This window comes from Narcine bancroftii, chromosome 11 (genome assembly GCF_036971445.1).
Source record: "Narcine bancroftii isolate sNarBan1 chromosome 11, sNarBan1.hap1, whole genome shotgun sequence".
NCBI classification, from domain to species: Eukaryota; Metazoa; Chordata; class Chondrichthyes; order Torpediniformes; family Narcinidae; genus Narcine; species Narcine bancroftii.
The window spans coordinates 34,344,506-34,366,714 of NC_091479.1; the positions used below are offsets into that span (position 1 = coordinate 34,344,506).

A 22,209-nucleotide genomic window follows, 5' to 3' on the forward strand; every position below is an offset into this window, starting at 1 on the left:
ATCAGACAGCAATGATGCAGAGTAGTGAGGATCACTGGGGTCTCCCTTTTTCTGTGGATGACATTTACTGGGAGTGTTATTCAAATTGGGCTCAAGGAATAGTACAAAGACCATTTTGATCTAGTGAACAGCATCTTTAACCACGTCCATCATCAAAATCAAGACTTACATGCTGGGGAATAGCATCTTCCCACAGGCTGTGAGATGGATGAAACACACACACACACACACACACACACACACACACACACACACACACACACACACACACACACACACACACACACACACACACACACACACACACACACACCAGGTTAGTCAACACAAAACTGCTTTATTCAGTCTTTACAGGCTTCTTCTATTTACACCGTGTCCCGGGCTCCATGGGTCAAGGTGGGACATCATTTGTGAGTTTGCTGTAGATCCACGGGACCACAGGTTTAAATTAAGCCCTGTGAGTGTCCTGCACCTTCCGGCAGGGGAAATCACAGATCAACGTGCCATTCCTCGACACGCAGGACCACGTGCATGCGGTCAATTAAATGGATGAGTTCCCAGCTGTCTGCCTTATGATTTCATGTGCCCGCCAAAGAACCTGGCTCTCTCGGCCCGCTACATTACTGATACACACCCCACCCCCCACCAGAACCGTCACCAGAAAGTAAAACACCAGTTGCATGCACCTTAGGTGGACACCCTCATCGTCTCGGCTGGGGGCAATGAAAGGGTGAAGCGGGATCCAAATGGGCAGAGGTTTTGTCTGTCCCAACTAAACAGCTGCGAATGTCCCCCAATGTCTAAAGTATACTCAAACCCATTCTTCTTTACCACGCGGAAAACGCCCTCATACGCTTGTTGTATCAGCACTCCTCGGTCCTGTCTGCGCACAAAAACAAAATCAGTGTCCAGGAGTGGTGGGGTACATTCTGTTAAGGGGATCCAAGCCAGTGGGTTGGAAAAGCTTTGCTGATCACGATACCATGTCGAAGCTGTGGAAGGTAGTTCAGATCAGAGTTGGTTTTGAAATGAATGTCCCATGAAACTGTAAGGACCGTACCATAAACCATCTCCGCGTACAATGCAGACATATCTTACTTTGGAGCTGTGCGCACTCCCAAAGGAATGCATGGCAACTCATCAACCTAATTGGGACCAGTGAGTCGGGCCTTAAAAGTGGACTTCAGTTGCTGGTGGGAACGTGGGTGAATTGTGTTCCGCGGATTGAATTAATGTGGGAAAACCAAATCTAGCCATCCAGTTGACGATGATTGCTCTGGCCCTTGTCTCAGTGTCACTGGATGGCAACGGGACGGCCTCTGGCCAGCGCGTGAAATGTTCTACAACTGTTAGAATGTATCTCATGTTTTTAGATTCTGGCAATGGTCCAAGCAGGTCCACATGCACGTGTTCCAACTGTCTGCATACTGTCAGGAAATGTTGAAGATGTGCCTTAGTGTGGCACTGAATTTTGGCAGTCTGGCAGGAGGTACATGTGCAAACACATTGCACGACGCCTTTTCTCAGTCCATGCTATACATATTTATTTGACATGCGCTTGACAAATGTTCTGATGGACGGATGAGATAAGCTGTGTATCTGGTCAATAAGGTGTTTCCTCCAAGATGCAGGAAACATTGGTCTAATGTAGCCCAAAAACATGTCACAAAGTAAGGTTGGCCACCCAGTTATGCTGCCCTCTGCTGTATGTCCAGGTTAGTAATGGCCGGACTGTATGCCTGAACATCTGGGTCCATTGCCTGGATACTGGCTAATTCAGAAATATCAATGTCACCCTGGATATGATATATAGTCGGTCTGGACAGCATATTCGTGATGCCATTGTTTTTACCAGATGTTATCCAAGTAGATCTAAGGGAACTCTAAATCTCTGCCCAAAGTGTCTATAACCCGCTGGCAGGTTTGAACACCATTCTTCAACTCAAGTGGCATCCTAAGACATTCAAAAAGCCCAGAAGGGGTAATAATCACCGTTTTAGGAATGTCTTCCTTATGGATGGGATCTGATGGTATCTCATGATAAGATCAACCGTGGAGAAAGCACAGAAGTGTGCAGATGGGAGGCAAAATCTTCCATATGAGGGGATGTTAAGACAGTGGGTCTTATCCTGAGATATGGTCTGCTGGCCTTCATAAATCATAGCATAGACTAGAGTATAGCTGGAAAGTGATGCTGCAACTGTTTAAGGCATTGGTGAGGCCAGGTTTGGAGAATTGTTTTCAGTTCTGGTCTCCAAATATAGGAAGGAAATAGATAAGGTGGAGAGGGTGCAGAAAAGATTTACAAAAATGATACATGGCTTACAACATCTCGAGTACAGAGAAAGATTAAGGAGACAGCGACTTTATTCATTGGAACGTAGATGGATGAAGGGGGTTATGATAGAGGTATTCAAAATTATAAAAGGAATAGATAGACTAGACGTGAGTAGACTCTTTCCCCTGAGGGCAGGGGAGGTTGGAACAAGAGGGCATGAGTTCAAGGTAAGGGTGCAAAACTGTAGGAGGAATGTTAGAGGATGTTTCTTCACTCAGAGAGTGGTGGCAGAATGGAATGATCTTCCAGAAGAGATAATTGCGGCAGGGTCCTTTCTGTCATTTAAGAGAAGGTTGGATGTGTACATGGATATGAGGGGGTTGGAGGGATATGGCCAGAGTGTTGGAGGTGAAAACTAGTGGAGTTGTTCATGTGAACTGACACAGACTCGAAGGGCCAATATGACCCGTTTCCATGCTGTAAACGGTCATATGGTTATATGTGCTGGGCTCCACAGGACAAGATGGGACATCATTAAGAGTTTGCTGCCAGCAGGTTTGAATTAAGCCCGATGAGTATTCTGCGCTTTCCGGCAGGAGACTCCAAAATTCAAAAAGATGAATTAACTATTTCCATGACCCTCCATTTTTACGTCTATTTTTCTAAATCCACTCCATATTCTAGACATCTTTACTTAACTCAACCCACATTTCTTCTCCCATTCAAAGTACTCAGCAATATACCAAGGCAGTAAAATAAAAACTCAATGCTGGAAATACTCAGCGGATCATCTACTGGAAAAGTAATTGGAGCTAAAACCTTCAGGTCGATAACCTTTCACTGGGATTCAGAAAGAATATCAAATTAACCTGATTCTCTTTGCTGAGAAAAAAGAAGAGGGGAAATAACAAATTCAATATGTGGGATGAAATGCCCGAGCAGCAGAAATGGCAGTGGTGCTGGATGAGTGGATTCGACTCGCTGATCAACACATCTGTCTGGATGGAGGGGTAAAGGATAAACAAGACAAACATGATGCCATCACTGTGAGGTTCAATACGACAGCTGCAGAGAATCTGAAATGAAGGAATGGTGAAAATACTTGTTTTTGGATCAATGTGACAAAATTTGACCTGACAAAAGAAAACAAAATTGCTTTGCTCTGCCAGAACTCTCTAGATCAAGGGGCACAATAAAATAGTCCAGAAGTCAACATTATGAAATTGAACAGAGAAGTGATAGAAATTGGCAAGAGATAAAACACAGTTACATAATTCCATGAAAGTGGTGTCACAGGACGACAGGGATCTAAAGACAGCTTTTGTCATCTTGGCATTCATTAATTAACATATTGAAATTAGGAGTTGGGAAGTTATGGTGAGGTTGTAAAAGATGTTGGTGAGGGAAAAATTAGAGTATTGTGTGCAGTTCTGGTCACCTTACTACAGGAAGGGTATTAGTAAGATTGAAAGAGTGCAGAGAAGATTTACTAGGAAGCTGCCAGATCTTCAGGAGTTGAGCTACAAGGAAAGGTTGAACATGTTGGAACTTTATTCCTTGGAGTGTCGAAAAATGAGTAAGAGATTGCTTAAAGTGGAATATGAATGGGAAAAAAGGCTGAGAAAGACTGCCGTTGACCCAATTGTGAAGGAAAAATTTTGCTTGAGAAAAATTGTCATTGGTCCATTTCCTCTAGAGTTATGAAACCACACACAGAATAAGTCAATGACGTACAATTAAAACAGTGGTTTTCAAACTTTTTCTTTCCAATCACATTCCACCTTAAGTAATTCCTTACTACAGAGCTCTTCTGGCACAAGGATTAAGTGGAATATGATCCAGGGGGTGGGGGTGTGGAGGAGGAGTTTGAAAATCACTGCTCGAGATGAAAATGATTCTCCATCTCCGTTTTAAGCAGACATCCTTTTATTCTGAGGTTGTGCCCACTGGTCCTACACTCTCCCAGTACTGGCAAAATTCTCTCTATCCAGCCCTTTCACTATTCATCAGATTTCAATGAGGTCCTGCCTCATCCTTCTAAACTCGGGCGAGTACTGGCCCAGAACCATCAAATTATTCCTCTCATCCCCAGGGTCATTCTTTTAAACCATCTCTGGACCATCACATCCTCTCTTAGAAATGGGGCCTAAAATTGCTCACAACACTTAAGAGATCAGGACAACCAAAAGGTGGTCACGTGAGGGAAGACAGCTGCAGGGCTGCCTAGAGTTCATGGATTGGATGGTGTTCAAGGAGTCAGCTGAGGGGAGGTTGGGAGGGGGGGGGTTCGTGGAAAGATGGCATCGGAAAATGACGTGAGAAGACACCTCTCCCTGACTGAACTATTCAATACTCGAACTGTAGTGAATTATTTGACTTTATCAATGTTTTGAACATTAATTTACTACTGTAGGATTCTGGAAATGAAGAAAGGAAAACAGCAGTGTTGGGCACTGACAGTTGCCCTAATAATCAAAAAGACAAAGACTAAGGGGAGCGATAGGCTTTATTACACACAAGACTGCAGGCCCGCGTGCAAGCTAGGTAAGTGAAGGGATGGAAGAGGTGGCTCGACCTTTATGGCCTGGGTCACAGGGGAGGAGTCCAGGGAGGAGTCTCGGAGAGGATGTCATCAGGAGGGTGGCCAGCCCATGCCGATACTGGTCAGTTAATACAATACCATTTCATTACCAGCAACTTAGAAAAAAACCTAGGTTTTCAACCTGTGAAAAGTGCAGAAGAAGCAAGGCCGACCTTCCAGAAGGAAACTCAGGAGCAGTTAGAGATAGATCCAAATCCTCAATGTGGAACCCAAGAGAAGCTGGAAGAAACGTCTGCATCCTCTGCGCCTCCAGAGACGCAAGATATCGCCAAGATCTTTGGCCTGGGGGTGGGCCAGGAGAGTGAGCGTGGAATCCGATCCAAGCCTGGCTTGACTAAGGAGACCAGGGGGGTGGGTGCCCGAATGTGCGCGCGTGTTCGCGGGAAGGCGAATGACTGTATGCAGCAGCCCATCTGAAGATGCTCATCTGGTGCTACTGAGCTTCTCAGCATGGATGGATGTTCTCACATGCAGGAAATCCACAGTAGGGCAGCCAGGTATGAGGTGGAGGAGGACAACTCAGAAATTCGAGAAGAAGAAGAGCACGAATGACTATTTGCTGCAGTTGGACTTACTGAAGGAAGGCCTTAGGCTTTAACAACATCTCCATCTCCAATGAAAGCTGTTGTTTAACCACAGACACCTTCCCCAGTCTTTAAGGCCCCTGCAACAGGGATGGAAGTCAACTTCATGTCTACAGAACTGATCCAACCAAATGAAAAGATGATGTCTTCTATGACCTAATATTTTGAAACTTTAAATGATCAATTTGCTGGTATAAAGGAAATAATGGCTGGTATGTGTGAATAAATTACATTTATTCAAGTTGATATTAATAAGAGTTTAACAGCAGTGGACACTAGACAAGATCAATTTAAGAAGATCAAAGACATTTTTATTGACTGTAAGGATCGTGGGGACCATTATATGGAGAGAATGGATCATATTGAGGAGTTGTTTACAGGCTAGGATGTCCAGAAGAGAGATTTGTTAAAAAACATTGATTCGTTAGAAAATCAAAGTTGTCGAATTAATATTAAGATAGTTGGTCTGCCGGAAGATATTGATGGTTCAGATCCTGTAAAATTATTTCTGGAAATGGATTCCAGAGATGTTGGGAGTCGAGTCATTTTAGATAGGGCTCATAGGGTGTGAAGGAGAAAACCTTTTCTGGGTCAAATGTCAAGAGCATTTCTTTTAAGATGTTTGTGATATCAGGATAGAGAAATTATATTGCGGCTTGCAGTTCAGAAAGCTCGCCTTGATCAAAGCCCAACGATGGTTCAAGGCAATAGGGTTTTATTTTATGCTGATTTAAGTCAGGAGATTATTAAGTGACAGAAAGAGTTTAATCTGGTCAAAGCAGTGCTGTGGAAGAAAGGGTATAAGTTTACTTTTCGGTGTCCGACGATATTTAAGGTGAATTATGGGCCAGATCAGTCTCAGTGTTTTAAGAGTCCTTATGGTGCATTATCTTTTGCAAATTCCTTCCCAGATTTGAAGGAATTGATGGGGAAAATGCCCAAGGTTAAAATTGGGAACAGAACAGGGAAACGAATTGGAATCAGAATTGGTGAGTGATGTTGAAGATGAAGCTCAAGCTCAATGTGGGTGTTATCACTGGGATGTTTTAATGTTCGGTTGGGGGGGTGGTGATTGACTCTGCTACTTCTAAAGTCATCTGTCAAATGTGGTATTAACTGCAGCTGGTCCACAGAGGGGAGTCCGACTTTTGTACTTGTAGATTTTTACATTTTTTACAGGGGTTTCTTATTGTTTGAAAGGGGGGGTTTAGGTTTTTTAAAATATGTAATTGCTCTGTGAAGTGCCAATCTCAAGAGGAAATTAAGTTATGGCTCATTTAAATTTTGTGACCTTCAATGTTAAAGGACTTAATAATCAAATGAAAAGGAAGGGAATATTGGCATATATAAAGAAAATGAAGGTTGATGTTGCCTTTTTGCAAGAAACTCGTTTGTCTGAGAAAGAACATATGAAATTGATGAGAGATTGTGTAGGACATGTTTTTCATCTTCATTTAATTCGAAAGCTAGAGGTGAGTTGCTACTTTGGTTCATAAGAAGTTACCGTTTCAGTTGGAATCATTCTCTGCCACATTGGGTAGAGAGCTGTTGGTGAATTGTAAAATTTTTGCTGAAGCATGGACTTTGATGAATGTTTATCCACCCAATGAAAATGACGAAGATGCTATTTCTGAAACTTTTTTGAATCTGGGTCAAGCTAATGAAAATATTTTGGTTGGTGGGGATTTTAATTGTGTGTTGGATAAATTTCTAAAAACTGTACAAAGAACCAAAATGGCTAAATGGATGTTAGACTCAATGAAAGATTTGAATTTGGTGGAAATGTGGAGTAAGTTAATTCTGACAGAAAAATACTTTTCTTTTTATTCACCCAGACATGATCCTTTTTTGAGAATCGACTTTTGCTTAACATCAGCACAATTACAGGGTAAATTTATACATGCAGAGTATATGAGTAGGATTTTATCGGATCATTCCTCATTGTTAAGTAGAAGTACACAATCCTTTTTCCAGACATCTAAAATCCGGAAAGCTCCAAACATCAGCAAGTGGGAGAGAGATGGCAGCGTGAGTCAGGCAGGTGAGGAGTGGAGCAAAAATATCAGTGTGACTGGAATGGAGTGGGGGTGGATACAGCAGCATAATTTGGGTGGGCTTAAATCTGGCTTTCCAAAATCCAAAAAAATCTGAAATTCAGAACACAGTGACCCCCACCCCACCCCCAAAGGGATCTGGATAAAGGATTGTGCACCTGCACATGTTCTGGTTTGCATAATGTAGACACCCCTAACCGGTGAAGGTTTAATGGGATGTTATTGAAGCACCCAAAGTTTCTAAGTTAAATCAAAGACCATATTCAATCTTATTTGCCAATTAATACATATTCAGTACAAAGTAAATTTGTTCTGTGGGATGCTTCAAAAGCTTATTTAAGAGGTCTGATAATCAATTATTCTGCAAGAATTAAGACGCAGCATTTGGCAGAGAGGCAAAATTTGGAGAAGGAAATAACAATTTGAGAGAAGGAATCCCAACGAAATTCGACTGTGGATAAAAAGACTTTTTTGATTCAGTTGAAACTGTTGTAATATAATGCAAACATATAAATATGAAAAATTAATACAATGATCTAAATAGAATTACTGTGAGTAAGGAGAAAGAGCGCATAAAGTTTTGCTTGGCAATTAAAGACTGAACAGGCATCAAGGACAATAAATGCGATAAGAAATAATATAAGAGTTACTTTTAAACCTCAGGAAATGAATGATGAATTTCACTCATTTTACCAGAATTTATATCCTTTTGATTAAAACAAGATGAGGAACGTGTTGAGTTTTTTTTAGGTAGTTTGGAGTTATCGGTTTTGGACGATAAAGATAGGACAGAATTGGAAGTTCCTTTCAGTGATTTAGAAATTGAAGAAGTGATATTGAATATCACCTGGAGAAGATGGGTTTACAGGAGGGTTTTATAAAGAATTTTATGAAGTCTTGTCTCCTGTTTTGATGGATGTTCTTAAACAAGCTACAGAAGAGCAAAAGCATTTCCAGAATCCTTTTCTAGAGCTAGACTTAGTTATTGCAAAAAAGGAAGAGCCCCATTGAAAATTGCCTCATATCGACCAATATCGTTATTAAATGTAGTTTATAAGATAGTAGCTAAGGTATTGGCTAATAGACTTGTGAAGTATTTATCATGTTTAATACATGTTGATCAAGCAGGTTTTATTAAGAATAGATTTTCTTCTGAAAATATTGTTAGACTGTTGACGTTGATTCCTGTGTCAAGACATTGTTTGAATCAATCAATGATAGTGGCATTAGATGCAGAAAAAGCCTTTGATCGAGTTGAAAGGTACTTTTTATTTAAATACTTGAAAGATTTAAGTTTGGACCTTTTTTGCCTGGTTGGGTTAAAGACTTGTATAAAAATCCCTTGGTGAGGATGGTGACAAATGGACAAATTTCAGATACGTTTAATTTAACACGCTTCACTGGGCAAGGTTGTCCTTTGTCACCATTGGTGATAGAACCGCTAGCCCAAGCTATAAAGACAAAATGATAAAATTAGTGGGATTAAAATAAAGGAAGAGAATATAAGGTTCCTTTGTACCAATATATTTAACAAATCCTCAGTAATCGTTATGACATCTGCAAACCTGTTTGGTACAATATGGAGAAATGTCTGGTTATAAGGTTAATCGGGATAAGAGGAAGATATTACCAATTACAGAGGAAGATTATCCTGCTTGTAAACAGATTACACAGCTTAGATGAAAAATGAAACTTAAATATTTAGAGGTAATGGTTGATGTGGATTATCAACATTTGTGTAAGTTGAACTATGTTTCTCTATTGATAAAATTAAAGCTGATTTAATCAAATGGAAAAACCTTCCTTTGACATGAATGGCACATGTGAATTGTATTAAAAATAATAATTTTCCTTATATTCAATACCTTTTTCAATCAATTCCATCTTCGCTTCCAAACATATTTTTAAAGAGTTATGCAGCAATCAGAATATTTTTATAGAAAGGTACATTGGCTAGAGTATTGTTGCAAAACTTAACATGGCAATATGCATTAGGGACGACAATGGCCTCATTTTCAGAATTATTCATTAAATTATTAGTTAATTATCAGTTAAAATTTATTAATAGGATGTTCAATGTTAATCAACCTCCACACTGGGCTAAAATGTTATTATCACAGATTTCACATTTTATTATACATCAGTGTATATTTAGATGGACTCCTCATCTTTTGCATTATAATAATGTGCCAGTATTATGACATTTATGTGATACTTGGTATAAAAGAAATCTGGCAATAGGAACTGGAGATAAGGTTTCATTACAAATTCCATCATATCAGGATAAATACATCTCCCTCTTAATGAATAATCTCAGTGTTTAAAGATTTGCCAGATGAAAGGTGTTCAAGTGTTAGCAGATTGTTTTGAAGATGGGATATTTTTTTCCTATGTTAGGCTTCAGGAAAAAATTGAGGTACTGTTAAATTCTTTGCTTGCATATTTTCAAGTACATGCTCCAGTAGTGAAGAGTTTTGGGCGGGAATTGAACATGCCTAAGTTAACTAAATTTAAAAATTTAATTGTAAATAGGGCAGAAAGGGATTTATTTCAGAAATGTATTCTTTGTTGCAAGAAAAAATAGCTAAACTGGATTTAGATAAATCGAAGCCTAAATGAGAGAAAGATTTATCCTTAGAATTATCCCAAGAAGGATGGACTACTCTGTGTGAAGATAGTGTGACTAAATTTGGTGAACTACAATTTTCTACATCAGTTGTATTAAATGCCTGAAAAGTTAAAAAGATATGGATTTAGTCATTCGGATTTATGTTTTAATTGTGGGACTCAAATTGGTACTTTTTTTTTTCAATTCTGTCTGGTTGTGTGATAAAGTAAGTCTTTTAGGATAAAAATTAAAGAGTTTAAGACGGAATTATTGGAGACTACTTTAATGTTAGATCCACTGCTTTTTTTAAAATGGGGTATATTACAACTTTAACAATGGGTTTAAGAATGGATAAATCTCTAATTGAATGTATTGGGATTACTTGGAAAAATTATGTGGATTTAAATATGAATAGTTGGCAAAATGAAAGCTTGTATTTATTTGGAAAAGATAACAAATTACGTGATTTTTTAAATGTGAAGATTGGTCTAAAATTTACAGTCTTTTGCCTCTCTTCCTTCTTAAAGAGTGGAGTAACATTTACAATTTTCCAGTCCAGACTGGGAAGACAAGGATAGATGGACTTTAAACATGAACATGGTGAGTAATTAGTGAAGCTATTCATTCAGATATACTCCTCACAACGAGGTAATTCCAAAACACCCAAGTTATAGGGTTCCACATGAGAGGCGAGGCCAATAGCCGCAGAGATCAAGACAAAGCTGAATCATACACACCATTACTACCAAGATTTACATTAGTGACATATCAGAGTCAATGTGATACTTCAAGATTAGTTACAGCACACTAACAGACCCTTTAGGCCCACAAACCTGTGCCTCCCAATTCACCTTCAACACGCTCATGCTTTTTGAACAGTGGGAAAAATCTGGACCCCCCTCCCCCACCCTAGGGAAAACCTACAAACACACATGGAGAACATAAAAACTCCTCACAGAGAGAGTAGTATTTGAACCCCATCCCTATCACTGGCAGCGCAACAGAGTTGCGATTCTGCCATCCACTGTTGAACCATGTTGGACAGGAAGAAACTCAAATCAAGGAAGTCAATAAATGGAGAGCATCAATATTTCGTGAATTGATACGGATTAGTACAGATTTTGAGAAAAGATGGATGGACAGTACTTTGCAACAACATAATGACAGTCAGTACAAAAGAAGCCACAGCGAGCTTGCATGGGAGCCAGGAAGGGAAAGTAGCCACTTCATTGAAATGGAAGCAAGAGAATAGGCTCAGGAGCCAGAACCCAAGTGAGAGAAATTCTGGTTCATGAGCAAGTCACGAAAACCCAATGATGCCTTCCAAAGTTCATTCCAAAGGCATTCATCTGAATTTATTTCTCCCGTTTGGGTATTTTAGATCATTACCATTCCGCAGTATTCTTCAACATGTGTTGTTAAGAGGTGTAACAATGCAGCTCGCAGTATTTGACCAGCAGATATAATAAGGGATTCACCCTTCCCCCTCTCCTTCATAGTGTCTATTTAAGACAAACATTTTTCTCTCAATTTGCCCATAATTTGCAAAGAAATGATGATGAGATCACGAGATGAAGCAGTAGAACTTCATTCATCTTTTGATTTGATCGTCTAAACAAGTTTTAAAAAATTACAGAGAAGTGAGGGTCTGGGATGCATTGCTGGGGTGGAGGTGGGGGCTGGTACAATGAGGACATTCAAAAGACGAAGATGCATGGATGGAAATATAATAGAGAGTAATGAGTGTGAGGTAGGGAAGGGTTAGATTTGTAACGGCACTGATATACCATCGTTTACAAACAATTAAAGAGTACCCTCACTCGTTTCCTCCAGAAGACAATGGAGTCGACCTTCTTTATCCTCCTCAGACACAACATTGCATTCTTCAACTCCCCAAACATCACCCAGCCAAACCCCTTTGACCTTCTCCTTAGCTCAGTACCACACGGTGATCCTGACCCTCTCTCTCAACTCCTCCTGCGTCCGAGATCCATCACCCATATACTGACGCTTAACGCACCTGCGCACGTGGGCTATTCCTCCAGTGCGACGATCCAATGACATCATCAGCGGCAACTGGCACCGTTCCCAAAGCAGGCAGATACATCACCGTGACAGCCCCCACCTCCAGCCTCCGCTCCATGCAAGGAGGTGACTGAATGGAACTGTCCCCAGGGTAACGGTCTGGATGGTTGACAGTTCAGCCTGATCGCGTATGATACTGCAAGACAGGAGATGCAGGGGTACAAACGGTCCTCTGGCGCACTGGTCCTCTGGCGCACTGGTCCTCTGGCGCACTGGTCCTCTGGCGCACGGGTCCTCTGGCGCACTGGTCCTCTGGCGCACGGGTCCTCTGGCGCACGGGTCCTCTGGCGCACGGGTCCTCTGGCGCACTGTTCCTCTGGCGCACTGGTCCTCTGGCGCACTGGTCCTCTGGCGCACTGGTCCTCTGGCGCACTGGTCCTCTGGCACACTGGTCCTCTGGCGCACTGGTCCTCTGGCGCACTGGTCCTCTGGCCCTAATGCAGAACATGGACATTCAAAATACACTGGCTTCAACCTGTTGATGGCAACAGTGTTACCTTTTCCATTCCTGTCAATCTCAAAACACTATGGATGGTGCCATAAGACCTGGAAAGAACCATCGTAAATGGGCTAAAGTGGTTTACGAACAACATCATGCCAAAGAAACACACGAGTACAGTGTTGTAAATCATTTGGCACATCCACTGCAGATGATGCTGCCACATAGGAGAACATCAGAGTAATCTCATTTTTCCAAGAAAATCAAGATAACTGACCTGTTCATGAGCACTGTGTCTGGACTCAGATTCACAAACTCACCTGGCAAGGTCAGCATACAGTCATAGACTAGCTCTACCACTAAACATCCATGATCTGCCCTCAGAGCTGTAGTCACACAAAGGAGAACCATGGGCAAACGTTCGCTCCATGTCGATGATTTGCCACCTGATGTCAATGGTGCTTTTGATCGTCAAGGAAAATGCTCAAAGAAGCTGTTGGCCCTGAAATGCTTAGCCATAATTCAGGTAGTGCCCAGAGGATCAGTGAGAGCTCGGACCAATGCTGACTCGAACTGAGACCCTCGATCTGTTGTAATAGTGCCAAGAACACCAAATGATGGAATCCAATGATCCACAAAAGTCCCATCAATTGTCTCTGCAGAGATGCCGATGATAGGAATTTCATCCTTCCACCTGGTAGTCCTGTCCTCACGCGTGAGCAGAAAAGTACATTGCCGAGATGGCAGAAGTGGACCTTTCAAGCCACAAGGTGCACGTGCTGGAAATGGGAATCCAAAACAACAAAATCCCCTAGCTTGAATTTCATGTGCCTGGAGACTTTAGGGCATTGACCCAGCAAGCAAGTCCTTGCCCATAATCCAACATTCTGTTTTAAATGAACCCAGGTAAGATGTTCCTTAACCAGTTTGATTGATGCTGTTCCACCAGGAATAGATAGATTGTGAAGGGAAAATCTCCTGCCTCATAGCTGCCCACACAAATAGCCTAGTCCTTCCTGTTGGGGGAAAAAAGTCAGACCAACATTTCAGCCAATTCATCCAGGGTCACATCTTGAAGATGGAGACCAGAGTTGATCTGGTTACACCGGATGAAATCGGGATCAGTGCACCGTACATGAGCCATGGCATTGAAATTGATGTCAGTAGTTGTATGTAATCTCGCACCTGGATTGGGTACCAATTCGCTTTCTCTCAGATGTCACGTGTGTCCGATGAATATTGAAGGATGAAGTGCAAGTGCTGAATCTCCCTTGGCAAGTAGAGATACAGTATGCATAAGAGGCTGGTGGTCTATACAAATGGTCAAAGGATGACCTTCCAATAAAAAAGCTGAAATATTGGATTGGAAATTGGGATCCATGAGGGAATTACAAAGAAACATTTCCAAATTGTATCTTCTACTTCAAGAGGAATCTCCAAATCCAGACTTGAATAAATCATAAGAAAGATGGGAATTGGATTTGGAAACTGAAATTGACCCTTTTTGCTGGTCTGACATTTGTTGGGACAGTACTTAATGTTTTTGATAGATTAGTTAATAATAACTTATTCATCAATTATATTTAATGGCACATCAATTAATTTATTCCTAATTTTTCAAATTCATGTTTTAGATCTGAATCCCATCTTAAAATTGATTGTGGGGAAATGCAAAATTGTATTTCCTTAGCAAAGGTGACTTATAATATTAGAACTGGGTATGATACCTACTTCAAAATATGGAAACCATATTTAGATATGGGTTTGGATATCTAATGTATTCACTTCTCCACCCCACCACCACTTTTCTTTCATCTTAATGGTTGAACCTTATCATGTTGGTTTAATTCTACTATTTTATTAATATCCTGCCTTTCCTTTTGGGAGGGAATAGTAATCACAGGAGCTTTGCACCTAGATCTGTATTTTTTTCTTTTATACTTTTTTTCTCTTCTCACTTTTATGTACAGAACAACATTTATTTTTTTATTCTATTTTGATCATTGAACGTATCATTTGGATACGATTCTATTATTATATTGAACTGTATACAAAACTATAAATATATATTTTTTAAAACAGAAATGTTTCACTGCGAGATAGATAGCTAAGAGTTCTTGCCCAAATGTACTATACTTTGCTTGAACCGGTGACCGCTTGGCTGAAAAAAAACATCAAAGGTTCCAATTGCCCACAGACTAGCTGTTCGAACACTGCTCCCACAGAACTGACAGATGCATCTGTTGTAAGAGAGCAAGGCCTTAGGCATTTGATGTACAAGCTTAGTGACATTTGCAAGAAAAGTGTTCACATCATGGAAAGCATACACAAAGTTAAGGTCTTTTTGAAGCAGACATCAGATCCTTTGAGTGGTTCAGCAAGAGGTAATAGAGATGCTGTGGCATTCACCAGGGAACAGCGATAAAAATTCCTCATACCTAAAATCCATCACAACTGGCCAAACGTAACGGAGGGAGGAAATTCTCAAATTTCATGCACTTTCCATTCATTAGGCAAAATACCATGTTGCATAACTCTAGGTCCCAAAAATACAAGATCAGCAGCTCCCGAAACACTTTCCTGGGATTGATCACGATGCCACATTCCTCAAGCCTCGGAAACAATGAGATAAGGTGGCTCTTGTGCTCCTCTTCATCCACACTTACAACCAGAATCTCCTCGATCAACACAAGCACCAAAAAAAACCCAAGGCCAGTGAGTTCGTGGTCCATGAACCAATGGAATGTCTGAGCTGCATTCCATAGACCGAATGGTATTCTCAGAAACACGAACATGCCGAACGGGACCATCACTGCTGTCTTCGTGACATCCGAAGACTCAAATGGAATCTAATAGTAAGCATGTACTAGATCTATTTTAGCAAATGCATATTTGCCGTGGAGGTTGGCTGAGAAGTCTTGTCAATTTGGAATATTGTATCAGTCAGGCACGGTGGAATTGTTCAGGGGACGATCATCTCTGCAAGGCCGCCAATCCCTAGTATTTTTCAGAACCATATGCAACCGTGAAGCCCAGCAGCTGTCAGATCTGTGGACGACACCCAACTCTTGCCAATCCAATCTTGCGATTTTAAGATAATCTGGGGGCATTACGACCTGCGTCTCAGACCCTGCCTTTATATGGTGGCTTATTGCATGTCTGTACACCGTTACGATGGGGTCACGAGGCGAGGAAAACACTTGCGCAAGGCTTAGAAAGGGCAGGAATCAGGTTGAAGGCTTGTCAGGCAGCAGATGGCATTGGAAGGACAACAAATGCAGCTCAGTTGCATTCAAGACCTGCAGTCCACACAACAACGTTTTTTCAAATACATCACGGAAAAACGTGACAAGAAATCCACTCCCAAAATGGAATTTTCCACATTTACAACTGAAAAACCACCCAAAAAGATTGTAAGACAGAAATGAAGCACGAGTAACCTGTGGCCATGTTTGAAAAAGAGAATCATTTGTAGCTGAAAGAACACATGACATATTAGAAAGACTATGTTCCTCAGGGATTGGAGGGACCAGCACTGATCCAAAGTGACAGATAATTTTGGAATTTTACATAGAGATGGCAAACAAATAACCTACTCCAACAATTGCCTCAAATTGTTTCCATTTTTCTCAGTTGCCTTCGATAATCTTTCTCAAATGAGAACAAGATCCCAAGACAAAAGAACAGAACCAGGCCACCAGGCCCATCGAATCTGCTCCGTAAATACACACTGAGCTACTCTACACTCCTTCCAATTTCCAGCCTTTTCCGCATATCCCTTCATGCCCTCACTAACGAGATACTTGTCTATTTCTTGTTTAAATACTCCCAGTGATCTGGCATCCACTGCTGTATGAGGCAATAAGTTCCACAGCTCCATGAAACTCTGGCGAAAGAAGTTCTTCCCAATCTCTGTTTTGGATGGATAACCTCTAATTTTCTTGTCCTCGACTCACCCACCAAGGGAAACATCTTACCCGCATCCACCCTAACTAAACCTTTCAAAATACAAAATGTCTCCATGAGCTTTCTTTTTTAATTTCCGATACCCCAATGAATACAATCCAAGAGCTGTCAAACACTCCTCGTACATTATATTTTGTATTCTGGGAATCATCCTGATCATTCTCCTCTGAACCCTCTCCAACAACATCACATCCTTTCTCAGATAGGGGGCCCAAAACTGCACCCAGTACTCAAAAGGAGGTCTCACCAGTGCCCCATAGAGCCTCATTAACATCTCTTTTCCCTTGTACACTATTCATCTTGAAATGAATGCCAACATAGCATTCGCTTTCTTCATTACCAATTTCACCTGGTCATTAACTTTTAGTTTTCCTTGCACAAGGACACCCAGGTCCCTTTGCACATCCAAGGTCTGAATTTTCATCCCATCCAAATAGTATGTTTCCTGTTTATTTCCACTGCCAAAATGTACAACTGTACATTTCTCGGTGTTAAATCTCATCTGCCATCATTTTGCCCAGTTTCCTAATCTGTCAATATCCTTCTGCAACTTTACGGTTTCTACATTTCCGACTCTGTCCCCTATCCTGATGACCTCCGCAAATTTGGCCACAAAACCATTTAAACCACAATTCAAATCATTAATTTCTTTTTCCTTGGAATATATCTATCCTGCATTCCTTTTATTATTGCCACATGCCATTCCAGAATCGATCATGACTGAACCTGAACATGTTTATTGTGATAAACATCTTCTAATAAATGTTCTGGGTTTAATTTTTAAAAATGTTGTTGTGGCTCCTCTTCATCAACTGTTTGGAAGCTGAATTCACAAAATTTTCCAAATATTTTTTCAGCAATAATTCTGTGGTACAGAGGATTACTCATCTTTCCTTGAGGTTAAAAGTTGCATTTTGATTTTCTTGTCTCAACTGAACATTGTACAAGGTGAAGGCTGATTAAAATGGATTCAGTAATGATGGCCTTCAAATGTTGCATTATTGCTGTAGCTACACAGCTTGAATGATAAACTGGTGTTTATACAGGGAATTAACTCATGGAAATGTTCTAAATACATTCATTGGAGATAGACCTTTGTGAAAAGTTTATTGCCCATCGGCAACAATCCTTGAAAAGAGATGAATCATCACCCAACAGAGCATAATCCAATCTGTCAGCACATGGTCCATACACATCACCCATTATTCCCTCTTGTTCATGTGCCCAACCAAATACCTCTTAAATCGTGGTGATTTCACCACTATCCTGGCAGCGTGGGCCAGACCCCCACCGCACTGTGCAAAAACCTGCCTCACTTCTCTCCTTTTCCCCTCTCAGTTCAATATAGGCATCGTAGTATTTTTACATCTCCCACAGGGGAGGGGGAAGAAGAAATCTACCTTCTCCAGGACTACAATAATTGGATAAATTTCAACCAGGTCATCACTCAGCTTCCAATGTTCCAGAGAAAACTATCCAAATTTGTCCAACCTCTCCCCAGAACCAATGCTCTATCCCAAGCAACCCCCGATAAACTCTTTTTGTCATGCAGCAACTAGAAATGCAGAAAACACTTGAAATGTGGTCTAACCACGTTTATACTTCATGCCCTGCTCAATGAAGAATACTTTTTTTAACACCCTACACTTTTGTTGCCACTTTCAAGGAGCTCGCGCTTGCACCCCAAGATCCCTCATTGCAACACGACTACAACTCTTCTCAAAGTGCAAGACACTTGTCCAGATTAAACTCCATCTACCATTTCTCTGCCCACATTTATAAGTCATCTGGTTTGGAAGGGAAAATATGAGGGGAACTGGGTGGATCAACAGGACAGAGAGAAAACCTGGGGGGGTGTGGGCTGGTTACATGAACTTGGACAATTCCATATTCATACCATCGATTCACAAATTCAATAAGAGATGGTTCCTTTGTATTTGACCTCACCCAGACAATGGAGGAGGCAGAAGACAAAGGTCAGTGTGGGAATGGAATGGAACTTAAAACATCTTGTGACCATGAGCCAAGATGGCCATTGTGATCCAAGTGGAGGCGCTCAGCCAATCTGTCATTTACTCTGGATTGGGTTTCTTGCCACAGAGGGCGCGGACATGGTTGGAGGAGGTGAATTTGAAACTTACCCTTCATGAGAATCCCTGGATGGTGGTAACTGATGTAGATTGCAGGAGAAAATGCCCAAGGACTGGGAGGAATTAGGAATCTATAATTATTTGAAAGATCTTACTGCAAGATTCATCACCAACGAGTTGGAAAGCCGCTTCACACTATTCTCCCTTTCAGAAAGATTTAGTTAATAAACAAAACAATCTTTCAGCACAGCCAGGGACAAAAGGGCTCTTAATTTAGTCTTACTATCAACAGACTTTGAAGTTACCCACCGTAAATGACTCAAAATTCAATTCTAGATTCTCTTCTGGTGGAAGTATAAGAGCCAGTGGCTTGCTAAATCAGATGAGCCTTATTCTGAGTTTCCATTTTGACTTTCACACCATCAAATGCAAGCCCCAGTTTTTTATCCCCAAGTATTTTCTATCCTTACCCACTTTGCAACCACACCTACCTGAAATTGGAACAAACAACAGCTAATTTTAACATGTATAAATCATATACAAAATAATTTACCCACATTTTCACATCACTGTCGCCACCAAGTGATAACTTGTGCCCGTCAGGAAACTGGACCAGCCACTAAAGGGTGCTATTTACCTTGGTGTTACTGACTCTTTTCCAGTGTTAATTTTAGACATAATGACATATTCAACATGCACAATATTTCTTTTCTTACTGACGAGATCTAGAAAGCATTGTGTAAAAAAGAGAAAAGCTCGTCAACCAGGAGATACAAACTCCTGACTGCAATGTTGCTGTGCACATTTGCTACATTATTGAAGTCTCACAGTACTTACAACAGATATTCAAAGTCAAGCAATAACAGAAATAACAGAATATTACGGCACGGTACAAGCCCTTTGACCCACGATGTGTTGATCTTGATATTTCTAACAAAAAAATAATACCCTGTAGCGGCTACTGCGGTAGATGCTACTAAACAAAGGCAAACACATACAAAGGTAGTCAACTCAAGACTGGTTTATTGCAGACATACAGAGACCTTTTATTCCCTGCCTGTCAATGAGAATATTAGTGAACACCTTCCGGTCCACAGGACCAGCAAGTTAAAGCTACGAGCCATTAGTGCCCCATGCCTTTAGGCAGGGGCTTCATCTGATCCACTCACTGCACTTTGGTACCCAGCACTGTTAGCCCGCGACGTGTCAGGTAAGTCTGTGAACTGATGGTGGTGGTTTGTAATACTGCGCTGTGCATCCGCTACAACCCTGTTTTTCATTCACCCATATAAGCCTGTCTAAGAGTCTCTTAAATGCTCCTTACGTGATATTGTAATGGATAAATATATTTGGAGAACTTGGTAATATTTGGGATTTTGGTAAGATTTAGAGTAGGCAAAGGAGGAAAAACCCAACACCCAACCCCAACCAACCAATTTTCCCCTGCAACTGCTGCAACCGTGTCTGCCTGTCCCGCATCGGACTTGTCAGCCACAAACGAGCCTGCAGCTGACGTGGACTTTTTACCCCCTCCATAAATCTTCGTCCGCGAAGCCAAGCCAAAGAAGAAAAAAAAGAAGAGTAGGTTACATACATACACACACATACATTTTAAAACATCTTATTTGAATGACTGAAGAAATATTGAAGGTCTCTGGAGAATGTTATGCACATTCACAAGTAGGTGTTAATCGAACTGATGTCATAAAATGAATGACCATTGTTTGGAAATGGAGCCAGGATGGCTACAAGTACTTTTCTGCAGGCTGCTTACAGGAAAGTCACTCCTAGGTTTTGTTTATCTAACACTAGGTTAAGCAGAAGAAAGAACTCCTGTTGTTTGGAATAAGAGGAATGGAACTCTATAGTAGCTTGCAGAAATAAGTTACCATCTGGAAAACCCTAACGGGGCAAAGTTCATCAGTGAGACATTGAGGTGACTAATGGTGGTACCTCAGTTGTGGAAATCCTGGAACAACACATCTCTCTAAAAACCCTACAAGAACTATCCTGAGCGGTAAACATTTACCTTTCGAGCACCAAATCCTGTTGAAATTTATACACATTCCATTCTGTGCACAGCGGAATTGCCTGCATCCAGAGAACTTGGAAGAAAGAGAAGTAAGATTGAACTGTGATCCAAATCACTTTTCTTAAATTTAAACACATTACAAATATGTGCACTTAGAATTATAAAGGGGTTAATTTGGGTTTGTTAAGTATAGAGTTAGGTTAAAGTTTAATTCTATTTTCATGATTAAATTTGATTAAAAATAACTTCTCTTTTAAAAACCATTTGTCTTGCTGCTGGGTTTTGGGATCCTTTGGGCTCTTAACAATATCTGCTTGGATAATGACATTGGGCCTGTTCAAAGTAGGAAATGGCTTCTACCAGCAGGAATTTCTATTTGATAAAAAAATATTGATAGGTGGCTGGCCACATACTTTTCCTAAAAATTAATACCCTCTCCCTCCCTAAACCACATTCAGCCCCGTGACATCTTTCTACGTTGCATTACTGGGACCACCAAAGACCTGACCCATTTCCCATCTCTCCTTGCAATGCCAATAATGGCAGCTGCCATTAAGAACTGACAAATCACATTTTAATTCAGCAAGCAAGATGAAAATCATCCTGACATACTGCTTAAAAAGAAGGGTCAAGAAACCTTCCTAATTTTGTCACTTCATTTTTATTTTGCTTCCCATGGGGCATTAGCAAAAACTGTCCTATCCATTGGCTCACCAAATTATGAGTAAAATCATGATCCCTGTTCATGAAAACCCATAATTTTCAATGTTACACAGATAAACTAGGAAGAATTCTGTAATAAAAGTGAATAAAACATTGAAAGAATTTCCCCCTTATCAACGCTGAGATTGTAGCGCACCAGGCAACTGGGCAAGCAAAAAAGGCCAAATCACTGAAACACTTGGACAGTCCAAGATGGCACAGAGTCCCCTTTACCACTGAGCAGGAGCCTGGGCCTTGCACCATGTGCGGGCTGAGATGCCCTTCACTTCCGCGTAGCGGCCAGCCAGCTGGAGAGTGATGCTTGAAATCAGGGGTACGTCACCAGAAGTGGGTGGGCCAGTGAGCACATGTGGGGAATTTAAACCAGAAAAGTCAGTCTTTGTTTTACACTCACCTTGGTTGGATGTCTCTTTATTTGGTAGCGCTGCCGCAGCGGATGCTACAAATGGAAAACTTCTTACTTGCTGCAACCAAACAGGTGTGCAAGATACACCAACCTAAATAGAAAACATGACCAGAAATCTCAGAGATCATAAATTCAAAAGGATTGGTGAAATCTTTACACTGTATTTTTAACACCAAAGTCCCTATATTTTTAAGGAATTCGATCAAGTAACTGAGAAACATTACATTTTAAACACATGGTACATCAGGATCAGAAGGATTGGAGCATTATTGTTCAAGTAACACAACTTTAAAAAAATAACATCTAACTTTATGAAGAATGTGATACAACAACAGGAAAAAC

The 22,209-nt window shown here is 40.9% G+C and overlaps 1 long non-coding RNA gene across 1 annotated transcript in view; it reads right to left on the minus strand.

Moving 5' to 3' along the window:
• Window positions 1-21,937, minus strand: part of LOC138745162 (uncharacterized) — a 34,115-nt gene extending 12,178 nt beyond the window's left edge. The window contains exons 1-2 of the long non-coding RNA XR_011346077.1: window positions 21,856-21,937; window positions 20,736-20,811 (exon numbers count right to left, since the gene is read on the minus strand). This is a non-coding gene — a long non-coding RNA (uncharacterized lncRNA). The remainder of the gene's footprint in view (window positions 1-20,735; window positions 20,812-21,855) is intronic.
• Window positions 21,938-22,209: the final 272 nt, after the last annotated feature.